General features: G+C 50.4%; 1 long non-coding RNA gene across 1 annotated transcript in view; it reads right to left on the reverse strand.

The window, feature by feature from the left end:
* LOC131499372 (uncharacterized) overlaps positions 1–13,654 on the reverse strand; it is an 800,352-nt gene that overhangs the window by 207,973 nt on the left and 578,725 nt on the right. The window lies entirely within an intron of this gene.

The following is a 13,654-nucleotide window of genomic DNA, read 5'->3' on the forward strand; positions in this document are numbered from 1 at the left end:
CTCGGAAGGACCAACAGTTTAGCAGATGGCGTGAGAAATTGTGTTTGCCGAAACCAGCACCCCGTGGAGGATTGTCATGGGAGGGGACACCCAAGCCATTTCTTCGCAGGGAGTAGATCTATAGGTTCTGATGAACAAACACTCCGGCCAGTAGACTTCTATGTGTGGATGGGAGGGGACGTGGGGTCCCATGAAGGCACCCATCACCTTTCTTACTTGGGGGGATTTTCTTCAGGGAGACTTGCTAGAAAAATGTTTCCCTTCTCCTCCTGGTGGCATGAAGGCCTGTGTCCCTCAGTCCCCAATTCATCATTCCCAGCTGAAAGCCCTGACTCAGAGTGCTCATTGCAAAACATCACGGAGATGTTCAAGTTCAGCCCGTCTGCCTGAGACTAACAGCAGCGACCACAGCAACGTCAGCTCCTGTCCACTGAGTGTCATGTCTCGTGTGCCAGGCATGAGCTGTGCTTTTTTATGCTGCATGGTAGTTAATGTTGTCACCGCTCCAGAGGCTAACAGTATTGGGTTTTTCCATTTTACAGATGAGAAAACAGAGGCTCCGAGAGACCAACAACTGAACCACGGTACACACCCACAGAGTGACTTTTCCACGAAAGCCTCGGTTGACACCCAGGGAAACTGAGTCCGGAGCAACCCAGGGGCGAGGGCTTTTCTCAGGGACTCACAGCCACCAAGGATCTTGGTGAGGACTGAAGCCCCTGACATATGTACTTTCCTCTGTGGCAAACCACGATGCAATAACAGGTTGATGGCAGATGGTTAAAGCCCCTCCAAGAAAAGAGAAAGAGGTCATTGAAGCGACTGGTTAGCATTGGCTGAAAAGTCTCTGGATCTAAAATTCGTCTTAGCCGATTTGCACGACCACCGCAGCCGGGTTTATATGGAAAACGTACGGCACATGCTTCGATTGCCGCGACTAATAAATCCACACAGCCCTCCCTCTTCCCTGCAACACAAATCCTTCTCTTCCCGGGCTTTTTAGTATGCAAGGCAGAGTGGAACATTAGCAGTGCAAAAGGGTAAATAATCTGGTAATTGATCTGGGATTTGTAGATTTTTACCTCAAATTTCTGTTTATGGTTGAAGGTCGTAAGCTATCCAAACCTCTATTGATCAGAGTCTTTTGTTTAAACAGAACCTACTGTATTTATTTGTGTCGCTCGTCCAAAGTCAAACAAAAGGGCACCGATGGAGCTAAGCGGCCTGGCACCGTGGCCATGTGGCCCATTCGCTCGGCATACAGCTGTTTGCAATCTGCACTGTCTCTTTCACATCCACGTGAGATGAAGCAGCCTTCACTTAGCCTGGGAGACAGGCCAGCAAGAGAAGATACGCACTTAACCCTTCCCAGAACTGTCCCGTTGCCCATGACATGGTGAAGTGCTTCCCGGGAAGTAGGATGTTTCCCTTAGACGTGCAGCCTGGCACTCAGTGTTTCCTGTCTTAACCACTCGATGCTAGGGGACAAGTGCCTCTCCCCACTCCGCTCCTGCCTGGACGACCTTACCCCTGACAGTTCCTGAAAGCTGGAGGCCTCTCGAGAGAGAGAGATTTGGGAAGGAGAATGGTTTCCTTTGATGCCTCTGGTTGGTTCAAACTCTCTTGCATGGAGGGAGGCACAGGATTTTCTAGGACCTATATAGAAGGCAGGCATGCTGCTGTGGATAGGGTCCCTTTTCCTAGGGTGGCCTTAGCTCTCTCCCCTTTGTTTCCTTAATGTCACACTTAGCCCAAGTTTGACAGCCCAAGAAATTCTTTGCTGGGGGATGGGGGGGTCTATCCTATCCATTGTGGGATGTTTACAAGTGTCCCCGGCCTCTGCCCGTCAGATGCCAGCAGGGGCTCTCACTCCCAGTTGTGACAACCAGAAATGTCTCCAGGCACTATCAATGTACCTGGGGGTAGAGTCTCCATCCACTGAGAGGCCCTGCCTTGGAGAGATACTTGTCCATGGCAGGAGCTCTGGAGCAGGCAGGAGTTATTTAACGCTTCTGGCCTCCTGAGAGCTCTGACCTTGGCCAAACGTCTTACCTTCTGTAGGCCCAGCTTCCTCAGTAGGGAGGAGCCCAGGAAAGGCCCTAGCTTTCAGAGCTGCATTGTGGCCCCAGGGCGGGGTGGGGGGGAGTGGGGGTGCAGGGCAGTCAGCGCCTCACCCGGGCCTGGACTGAGCGCCTCACGCAGGTCTGATGCAAGACCCTCACCGCTGTCACCTGGGATCAGAGCTGGACTGCAGCCCAGAGGACCTGGGGAGCAAGGGCAGTGAAAGCGAGACCCACCCCAATCAAGTGCCGTTGGATTTTTAATGCCCTTTGCCAACGGTAACAACTCTTGAATTTTGGAGGCAGCTGTGTGGTTTGGCAAGCAGAATAAGAATGGATTTGCTTTTTCCTTCCATTCCTGGCTTCAGTGAAATACAGACACTTGCCCTCCCTCTTCACAGCTAGAGCTGAAGGCAGGCAACTCGTGAGTGCTTAGAAATTAATTGCTCTGAGTAGGCGTGTGTGTTAAATACACGGAAGCCTTTCGTAAAATGGGGTTGTTCTTGGTCTGGCTGTGACATTCTCCTGGCTGCTAAATCTTCGGAAAATGCTATATCAGGACCTGGATAGAGTATGAGTGGCTTTAGTCTCCAGACTGACCCAGGTTCAAGTCCTAACATAGCCACTTCCTAATTGTTGAGCGTTCTTGGGCAAGTTCCTTTGCCCTTAGGTACCTCCCGACCCCACCGGTAAATGGATAATGGTACCGACCTCGACATATTGCTCTGCAAATAAACAGGGGGCCATCTGTGAGACCCCCGTGTGTGCACATGCACTTGACATCACCGAACGGCAGCCTCATCATCACCATGATTAGTATTAAGGAGCTCTTTATGGGGTGTCTAACTCATACACAAACTCAAAGTAACACTAAATCTCTAATCCAACGTAAGTGCTTTCAGATGCTCAATAACAGATCTTTATGATATCCAGGCAGTTTTCTCTTTGCTTTCTATTACGATATTTGGCGTTACAGGTTCAGTCGTCGGGTCTGAGGGAAACGTGACTTCCACCTCCTTCAAACTGAGATGGTATTCCTACACACAGCAGAGCGGAACCCCCAGGACCCGGGAAGTGGGGTGAGCAAACGGAGCTGAGGCTCTTCATGGGCAGAGCGAGCAAGCCGCGATCCTGGGGCCAGGAACACGTATGAGCACAGCCCCTTGCAGCCCACCACGTGGTCTCCTGTGTACTTTGCCCACATGCCCCCCGTTGCTGAGAGGTATGCAAACCTCCATCTCTCAGAGTGGAAATAGGACCCTGGGGCTTTGACTCTGCTTGAGGTCTCTCTCCTGTCAGTGCCTGGGCCAGCCTGAAAGCAGGGAGCCTTACATCCTGGGGCAGGGTGGGGGGCTTCCTGTTTTCTCCCTTGTGCATGAGCCCTTAAAGGCATATCGTAGAGGGTGCAGGAAGAGAGTATTTTATGGACACAGGAGAAGTAAAATCAAGACCCATAGACACTTCTCACCGCGTCCCTGCTTGCAGTGTTTTTCCCCACTTTCTGCTCCTTCCATAGTCCCCCCCGGGGGCCCCTCCCTCCCCCAAGACCCCCGCCTTGCTTGCATTTTCCTTTAAGTTCACGTTCGTCTGTTTTCACTGAATGAAGCGGTTTGTCTTTGGGCCATTATCGCTAGGAAGCTTCTTTCTTGAAAGATGTATTTTTGAGACACACAGAATTCTATACGCCATCTGAATGTTAGCCATGAAATGATTACAAAATGCCTGTGAAACAAGGCCTTCAGAACAGTAAACGAATATCGGCGAATCCTCCATCCCAAGGCCCCTCTCTTTTCCTCCTCAAGCCACCGCTCCCCTGAATATTATGTTTGTCAGTCTCTTGTTTTTCTTTAAAGTTGTACTTCTTATGCAGGTTTGCCTCAACTATGTGTGTGTGTGTGTGTGTGTGTGTGTGTGTGCGCGTGTGTGCACACGCACGCACACACCTTGTTCTCAGCTTTGTAGAAACGTCACTGTAGGCTACAGAATCTTACTTTCCTTGATTTTTCCTCTTGACGTTATGTTGCTAAGATGTTGGTGTCTATAACTATAGGTTGTTCATTTTTGCTCCCTACCACGGAGTGTTCTATTCCATTCATTTATTCTTTTGTTGATGGAGAATGGAGATAATCTTCAGTGACCTGGCTTTTGGGTTGTGGTTTGGCTTTTAGAAATAGGACTATATGACATTCTTGTATATGTTTCCTGAGGCGCATGAAGAAGAGTTCTTCTGGAGTACGTACCCAGTAGTTGAACGGACAAGGAGTAAAGGGTCTGTAGATCTACCCCTAGGGTGGGCCCTTTGATTATCGGAAGATTCTCATTAGTCTGTTCCAAAGCAGCCGCCCTGTTTCTTTCTGTAGAATTTATTTTTCAGAGGTGAGTTTCCACTTCCTGACTTCCTGACCAATGGCCGCCCAGCCAACATTCACCTGTCTCTCACTGGCACAGTGGAGGTAGTTTGAGAAGACCCTCGTTGGAATCCTGCCTCTTCCATTTACTAGTAATGACCTTGGGTAAATCTTGTTCACTTCACAGGTTTGCAATGAGAATCCAAGTAGCTATAGTGAACGGCCATTATGATAGAATAGACTTCAGGATTATGAGGTCTGAAGAAATAGAACTAGAAGAACATTCTAGACTCATTAGTATGCTATGGAAGGGCAGGGAAATAGGGGAATCCAAAGGAATCTCTAAGCCTAACCAAAGGCTGTTCTCTGTGCATTTTACGATAACCTCGTTTGTCGTCATTTCTGTATTTCAGATTGTCCTGCATTCAAATATATAGTCACTGGGGTCAGTGGAAAGGGGAGAAGACACTCTCACTTAGCGGGATCTTATGAACACCTCCAAAGGGAGGTAGGTAAGTTCATCTTGCTCTTAATTCTTGCTTTTTATTAGAGGTAGGAGAAAGTTGATCTCTACTCTCTTCCCAAACCTCAAAAACTCTACGTGTCCTGGTACACGTACACAATTGCACACGTGTGTGCACATGCACATACACACACAGTGTTCTGTGGAAGCCAGTTTTTGTATTGTATATATTTAAAAATATATATTTTTATTTAACATATAATATAATATATAATATATTTTATTTTCTATAAATTACGATGTTTTGACATCTTTAAAAAAACCTTTATATTTGGGGAGAAACTGTCCCTCTCTGGACTAACCAGTTTTTAAGGTAGCAAAGGACCAAGAGCATGCCATTGATACACAAACTATTCCAGAGCTGGACTTCCTCTATTTGGCCCATGTGCACCTAGGGGGTAATATTCCTCTACCTTAATCACCCCAGAGCCACCTGCCAGGCAGCTGGGGATGACCCCTGCAGCCCAAAGCCCGCCAAAATTATTCAGACGAGCCAACCTTAAGCTGTTTTACCCTGCCCTGTCGTGCCAGTTACCTCAGAAACCCTAATAAAGACCGTGACCTAAAGGCTTCCTTTGCTCTTGTCTTCTACCTCCTGACTACCCAGTGTCTTTTCCATGTGGCCCATATGTGGTCCCTCCTGTCTCTAGCACCTGTTGATAACTCTGTTTTCCTGAACCTCACTGTGTCTCCTCTGGTAGGTGCACCTGGCTGACCATCACATAAAAGAACATAAAAGCACTGTGATTTAGAATTTATCGGGACCTCACGCCCTTCTGTTGTCACTGAGCACACAGGTTGATGAATGCTGCAGTAGCATCTTGAGTCTTGAACTCCCTTTGCCTTTGTAATGAATTGGGCTATTCACACTTGTTTTAAATCCACAGAAAGCAACCACTTTCCTCTGTCTAGGAAGAAATATGAGCCCCTTCTAAGGGGCAAGAGGAGACAGACTTGTATAGTCCGTGGCAGTTCTTTGTTTTATGGCATCTCAGTCTTCCTGGGAGGCTCAAGGGCATTTGAGATGGGAGGGCCTTGGCTAATTTATGTCTCGGGTCTCCACATTCAAGATATCTCCCTCTGACCCAAAGCTTCAGCACCTTCACCTATCAAAGGGACATTATAGCAGGTAACTATTAAAAAACACAACAATCATTACAAGTAATTATAGCTCTTACACCTGCTTTGGAGATCCAAGATGAAAGACACTTTGTGAAGGTAGATTTTGTGACAGGTGAGCAATGGAATTAATTAAACAATCTAATGCATAATCACACATGGAGTGTTCACTTGCCGCGAGGCTGGGTCATGGAAGCTCCCAGGTCCCTCCCACACGCTGAGGTTCAAGGGCATCTTTCATCTCCCTCCATTCAGCTCATCACACCGAAGGCTCCCTGGGCTCACCCCTCCTCTATAAAATGAGGGCAATACCAGCACCCAGCTCACAGGCCTTTTGCGCACACAAAAGCATTGTGAGTTGATTAGCAGGCTTAGTGGAAAGTGTTTTATTTAAAGCCCTTGCTTTGAATCCTGACTCTTACTTATTAGCTTAGTTCCGAGCAAAATTGCTTAATCTCTCCTGGTCTCATTTTACTCATCTATAAAATGGGATAATAACAGTACCTAAACCTTGGAGGTGGTCTTGCTGATTAAATAGATAATAGCCTGATGCCTGACACACACATGAAGGCTAATATCAACGCACTGCAAGTAACTGGCACTTTCCTGAACACAGTTAAGCGACTTTCCCAGGACTGTCTACCACAGTCCTTGTTCTAGGCTGAAGACCTATAGTTACCATATACCTGCATACCCCTATAACTAAAACAAGCCTCTTTGGGTAGATAAAACTAGGTGAATGGTTTGTTCACCAGACTTGGAGGGTGTGCTCAGATCTGGTTTAAAACAAAGGCTAAGTGGTATATAGGAGCTCTATGTGTTCTGTACTTAAAAAAAAATAGGCAAGCATCTTCCAAAGTAGATCACAATGAGATAATCGCATATGGTCCATGTGGCTCATTGATTGGGAAAGTAGTTTGTGACATATGAAGACCAGAGCTGGGGGTGGGGGGTGGAGAGAGAAAGAGAATATAACTGAAGGTAGACGCCTTCAGAACCAGGTGTGGTCTGAGAAGACCCTGTTGCTTACGAGGGAAGCTTCATTTGGCAGAGAAAGCAGCCCCAAGGATTTATTTTTGTCATAACGATTAAGGATTATTCTTAGCAGCTAGTGTAAAATACACCCATAAGGAATAATCTAGCCAGATTCCTCAATAGGGTCCTAGGTTACTTACACTAAAAACTCGGGGCATCTAGTCTCCTGTGGAATTGGCCCAGGGACAATCCCAGCCCTACCCCGTAGCAAGTGGAAGAAAATCAGGACACACGGGAAAATGGCAAGAAGAATGAGGTCAATGAATAACGTCCCTACTCTTACATGGAGGACATCCACAGCATCCTAGGGCATGGTCAATGCTCTAAAACTCCCACTTGCAGGCACACCCGGGTTGCAAAGCCATTTTGGCCTTCATATGTCACCTGGTTCTTTCAGCAACCACACCAGGTAGACATTACTACATCCATTTCTTCCTACTTGACCAAAATGGAAACTCAGGCTTGAGGAGGCTAAAAGCCTTTCCCGAGGACGCACGGGTGGCCTCACCTGTTCCTCATAGCCTCAGAGGATTTGTCGTTTCAAGAGCTGAGCAGGTAGACCCAAAGAGACTCTAGACACTAGAGGAGTATAGACCCTGCAAATGGGGGTCTTATGGGGCTGAGTGAGGCAGGGAGGGGGCGGGCGCCGTCAGTTGGTCTTGGGCAAGAGACCGGCGGATGAAATTACCTTTGCCTCCCTCGGCCTCACCACCAGTCACGGCTGTCATGTCCCCGGGGTTCTGCTTGTCAGCGGTCACTCTCCGTGCTGCGTGGCTGCAGAGAACGCACTGGAGTCTGCAGGCCTGGGGCGGGTTGCCAAGGCCAGGCTCCGGGAGCAGACAAGCAAAGCAGGGCCCAGCGCCTGGGCTCCAGTGTGCACCTTGCGGGCCCCGAAGGAGGCCACAGGGTCAGCGAGGCAGGGAGACCTGCAATCCCAGAGGCTGGGAGGGGTGGCCCGGCAGGCGCCTCGGAACTGGAGGAAGCAGGCCACCAGGTCGCAGACAGCAGGCCCCTTCCATTTCTCACTTTCTATCAGTTCTCAGGGGCTCGGCTGCTCAACACTTTGTACACGCATTTTGTTTTTTCCACAACTGTCAAATCAAATTGATTTTCAGTCATTTTAACCTGAGTAGGATCAGCAAACCAGGTCCCCCAGGTGAAAAGCTACTTTATCAAAGAAGTCATTTATCCAATTCTTCTGCGATCAGAATAGAATTTTTGAGTGGCTTCGGGTAAATGAATAACCAATTCCGAAGGGTGTTGGTAACAATAATCATAATTACCATTTATGAAGCATGTACTACATTTCTTCACTTTAGATCCCTTTTATACTTTTCCAACAATCCTTTGAGGTAGATAATAGCTCAATTGATGAGTACTTACTTCTAATGCATTCTCTCATTAAATCCTAACTACCCTACGCGGTGTGTGTTATTATCCCAATTATTTAGCAGATGGAACTGAAGCTCCAGAAATGCATGTCACTTGCCCAAAGTCATACAGGCAACAACAGAGTTGGGTTCTGACTCAGGGCTGGGTGGCCTCAACCCAAACTTTCTGCCTGGGCCCCTTGGACCGGGTCCTCTCTTCCTTATCACCACCTTATCCAAATATGCTTTTGGATTCTGACTCACCTGGGGTAGCAGGTACAGTCAGGTGCTCGTCTTCTGTTTTTTGTTTTTTTTTTTAATTTTTTGATGTTTATTTATTTTTGAGAGAGAGAGACAGAGCATGAGTGGGAAAGGGGCAGACAGAGAGGGAGACACAGAATCCAAAGCAGACTCCAGGCTCTGAGCCATCAGCACAGAGCTCTACACGGGGCTCGAACTCATGAACCGACGCGGGGCTCGAACTCATGAACCTAGAGATCATGACCCGAACTGAAGTCGACACCGACCGACTGAGCCACCCCAGGCACCCCAGGGGCTTGATTTGGAGCCAGAGACCTTGTAAAGGTCTGGATAAAAAGACAGCAGGACTAAAATCCCCCAGTGAATGGTAACGATCACGTGAGCCACTGTGTGAGCCATCGAGTCTGGCTCTGCAGCTCTCCAGCGGGACCAGCTTCTAAATGGGTACAGAGGGCATCGGCACAGATACAAATAGAAATGCAAATCCTACCCCTCGATGAATGTATGAGGGTGGCATAGACCCAGGGATATATTTGCATCTGAGTGACTGCCTGCTCTAGCCCTGGGTTATACCCAAGAGACCATTTCCCTCCATTTGTCCCCCTCTCGCCAGGGATGGAATCGGCTTGCCGTTCGGCAGGATGGTCCCACTTCAGCCCTCCCAAGCTGGCGGCCTTCCTGGCAGAGTGTGACGGGCATGACCTCAGACCACCAGGTGTCTTCCCAATCCAGCCACTGAGGTCAGGTCTGAGTTGCCAATAAAAATACAAGAGGCACAGTTAAATTTGACTTGGAGATAAACAACATGCGGTCTTTGAGACTGAACATCTCAACGCCTGTGCCTTCTCTGTGTGCTGGGCATGCCTGTCAGTGGTTAGCTGTTCTCAGCAGACGGCGAGCCCCGCAAGAGGCCCAAATCCTGGACATGCCTGGCACCACCCACTCTGGGCACTTGGATCTGGTCAGGAAAACACAAGCAGCCCCGAGAAGGACACAGTGCTGGTCCCCTCCCCTGAGCAGAAGCATCTCTGGGGATCAGAGACTCAAACACTGGTGCAGATGATGAAAAACAGGTATTTCCCGGGGAAAAGCTTGATGTGAGGGCAAGTACTACCATACTGGGCCTTTCTGTAAGAGGCTGCATCCAGGTATGTCTTTGCCATGAACCTCCCTTTGGGCCCAGCCAGCGGGAGGTCCCTGGATCGAAGAGCAGGAACGCTGGCCCGAGCCCATGCTTGCTCTAGGCACATCCTCTTCTCTCTCCTTCCTTCTTCAGAACATAAGGCAGCCAGTGGGTCTCAACTGGGGCCACGCTTGCCCCCCGGAACACATTTAGCAATGGCTGCAGACATTTCGTTGTCACTACTAGGGGAGGAAGGGCATGTGGCCTCCAGTGAGTGGAAGCCGGGGACGCTGTTGGCCTCCTCCAGGAAGCACACCAGACGGCACCCCATGGCTCCAAATGCCAACAGAGCCGAGGCTGAGCAGCCTTCCCCCGCCATGGACATTCTGCGAGCGCAGGAGAATTTCCTTGCCTCTGCTGGCCTTAGCATTCTCACCTTTGCAAGGGGAGGTCCAAACGAGGTGGGCATGAGGAGCCAAACACAGGCACCATTAGCCACAATGACGACCAAGCTGTACCTCCCACAGTGGGGCCAGCTGCCGTGGCCACCATGGACGCTCTGAGTGCCCGAGCTGGGAGCCCCTCCATCCCGGTGAAGTGGCTTTGCCTTCCCGGCTGTGAGGGCTCGGGACGCCCAGCCCATGCCCGTCCCCACCCTTCTGGGTCATTCCCCCCGGCCCCATGCTGGCACGGCTGTCAGGATCGGCAGGCCCTCCCCCAAGGGCCTTGCCTGGATCCCGGCACACCTCGCCTCCATTGCCCAAGGACTGGCACCGGATCAAAGAGCTCTGGGTGGAACAACATTTGGCAGCCGGAAGTGGCTCAGCAAAATGGTCCTGGCCTGGGTGCAGTAGAGGGCCCGGTTTCCTAGAGCGTGGTGTGTGCAGCCTCTGTGTCCCCTTAGCACCAGGACCTTAGCACCCCATTCCCCACCTCCCTCTCCCCCACTCCGATCCTAGGGTCCCAGGGCTGGAGCGCCCGCAGTGGGTCCCGGGCACCGCGAGTTGCCGGCCAGCTTCCCGCCTCCTGCCCTAAAGTAAAATATCAGCGGCCACGGCTATCATCTTGGGCGAGGTTCCGAGCCCTGAGCTTCGTGCAGTATCTTGCCCGATCCTCACCACGACCCTCTGAGGGGCATTTTGATCCCTGCCTCTCAGGCAGTCACTTGAGCTCTTTGGACTACACGACTTCCTCTTGGCTCACTGAATCCTCACCTAGCATCGCCATGAGGTAGGTCCTAGTCTTATGCCCGCTGACATCTGGGGAAACAGGCACAGAGCGACGAGTGAGTAGCGGACCTGGGATTGAGACCCAGATACTATGGTTCCAGAGTTGAAGCCCTTAACCATTCTGCATACAGTCTCCCCAAATAAGGAAAAACAGTTTCAGAGGCATTAATTAACCTCCTTAAGGTCACAAAGCTACGATGTGTCACGGCAAACAGTGAGACCCAGGTCTGTTTATACAGGGCCCCATTCTTATTTATTAAGCAATAATGATATTCTATATAATATAATGTATAAATATATAAAAACGTAATATAATATATACATATATAATTATATTAAATACATATTTTATATTTATATATCACATATATACAAGATAACACTGATAAATGAAGGAGCTACTTACCTTCCATTCACTTGTTTATGTATTCATCTTTGAGATGGGGAGGATTTTAAAACATACATAGGTAGATAGTCTGTGACAACTTCATTAATAGTAAATGTACTTAAAACCAACCAGCAATAACAACCCACGGCTGACTTTATAATACGCAGAATATTCTGAGAACTGGAAAACAGCCCCAGTTGTGGTCCCCAGCAGGCTTGGTGAGAGAAACCAGCCACGTGAGCATACATTGGTTCTAACTGTAAAAACTCTTCAAGGCGCGTAAGTTTTCCATTCCGATAAAGAGAACGAAGCCCAGAAACGTAACCACCAAGGACCTGAAGCTAAGCTGGGTCCCAAGGCCGCCCTGCCTGACCCCAGGACTGTCCTTTACCATTAGCCTATCCTGCCTCTTCCACGAATCCAAAATCTGAGGCAGGCCTATCGGACGTGGTCAGAGAGATCTGGGAGCAGGTGGCTGAGGCAGCGGGAATGAACGATGGCAACCGCCTTCACCTCTTGCCGGCCAGAGAGCCCTGTCCCATATAGAGCGGAAGTTTTCACAGTGGTGCGTGACTTAGCGAGGCGCACAGGGCTTCATTCAGCTGCAAAATGCCCTACAAACTCCAGCATCTCATCATTCTCCACTGGCGCTCTCTGGCTTAGCAATAAGCGTGTTGCCATGTGCGGAAGCCTAGCCTGGCGGCTCCACGTTTGGATTGCACAAAGCAGCACGAGGCCTGCTGTTGGCTTGGAGGCAGGCACAGGCCAGCCGCAATCCCGGGATCTGGAAACCTCCTTCTGCATCCAAGGAGGGGCCGCAGCAGGCCAGAGCTAGACTCCACCTCGAGGGATGTCTGCTTCTTAAGAAGCGCGGTTCATGACTACTGGTGAGCTTGCAGAATAGAAGCCATAAACTGGCAGTGGAGGGGGCTCGGTGGGCAGGGGCGGTGGGTGCACTGTGCAGGACAGCTGCAGGGAAAGGGTGAGCGGAGAGCAGAGACCTCCCTCCCTCGCTCGCCTCCCCTCTTCCCTGTCCTCCCCTCAATGAACCCAGCTCCCCTTCCTGGTGGCTTGGCAGGTGTCTGCCATTCACACAGGTTAAACTGTCCCAGACCTGCCCGTGGAGGCCCCACCTTGCCACTCCCACTTGTCTGCTCCCAGGGCAGCAGTTGAACAAGAGGCCCCACACGTGAGCTGGCCTGAGGGACACAGCCCAAGAGCCTCCTTGCCCGGGACACTGGGGCAGCGGGCTAACGGGCAGGTCCGTCACCGGAGCAAGGTGACACGGGTGTGAGGCTCGAGCGCTGGCCCAATCAGATGACCAAAGGCACCAGGTGAGAAGGGGCTTCCGCGGGAAGCAGGGCTTCCTACTGACACTGACCGCCCTGGCAAAGGCCGCTGGGGGCCAAGAGGAAGCGCTTTCTGCAAGTGGCCCCCACGAAACGTCGCCCACGCAGGGCCGCACATGATGAGCCCCACGGTCTCGCTGAAGCCAGTCCCGCCTCTGCTCGCGTGCCAAAGGGAAACGGTAATCCAACAGCCAAAGATGTGGAAAATGTAGGTCCTACTGAAGCCTTCCCCGGGGAAAGGGATAGGGACTCCATCCGGCACCGGAAGGTTTTCCGAATCCCTCTTTGAACACTCTTGCCACCCCCCTCCCCGGTCTGCTCCGAGAATCTGCCCCACGGTGTCTCCCATCACCGGCTTTACGTCGCCACCTGCCCTCACAAACCCTGCAGCTTTCACAGCCGGCTTTGCAAAGCGGAAGGGATAAGCCTTCACAATGCCCCAGTCCAGTTAGCACACCTCAGGTCACGGCAAGCCCTGGAACCCTTACTTCCTCCAACAATATACCCATTGTTTGTTTGGTTTTTTTTCTTACTTCATCAGTTAAAACCTATTGTACATCTCACTGAACCAGGACACGGTATCCACCGACCTAACGTGACTGATGTCAATATGGCTCCCTAGCTTTGCCTTTCGATCTCGCATTCTCCCCCTGCCCCCTCTCTCTCCCACACGCACACACACATTATGCAGAAGGTAAAGCCCTACAGCCCATTTCTATTTTCTCCCTCTCTGGACACATTCCCATGCCTGTCTAGTGAGTGCCATTTGGTCTGGGTCCAGGATAGCACCGTGGTTATGAGTGCAGACTTGGAAGCCAGACAGCCTGCCTACGAGCTCCAAATCTGCAC

Source organism: Neofelis nebulosa, chromosome 17 (assembly GCF_028018385.1).
Source record: "Neofelis nebulosa isolate mNeoNeb1 chromosome 17, mNeoNeb1.pri, whole genome shotgun sequence".
Classification (NCBI taxonomy): Eukaryota; Metazoa; Chordata; class Mammalia; order Carnivora; family Felidae; genus Neofelis; species Neofelis nebulosa.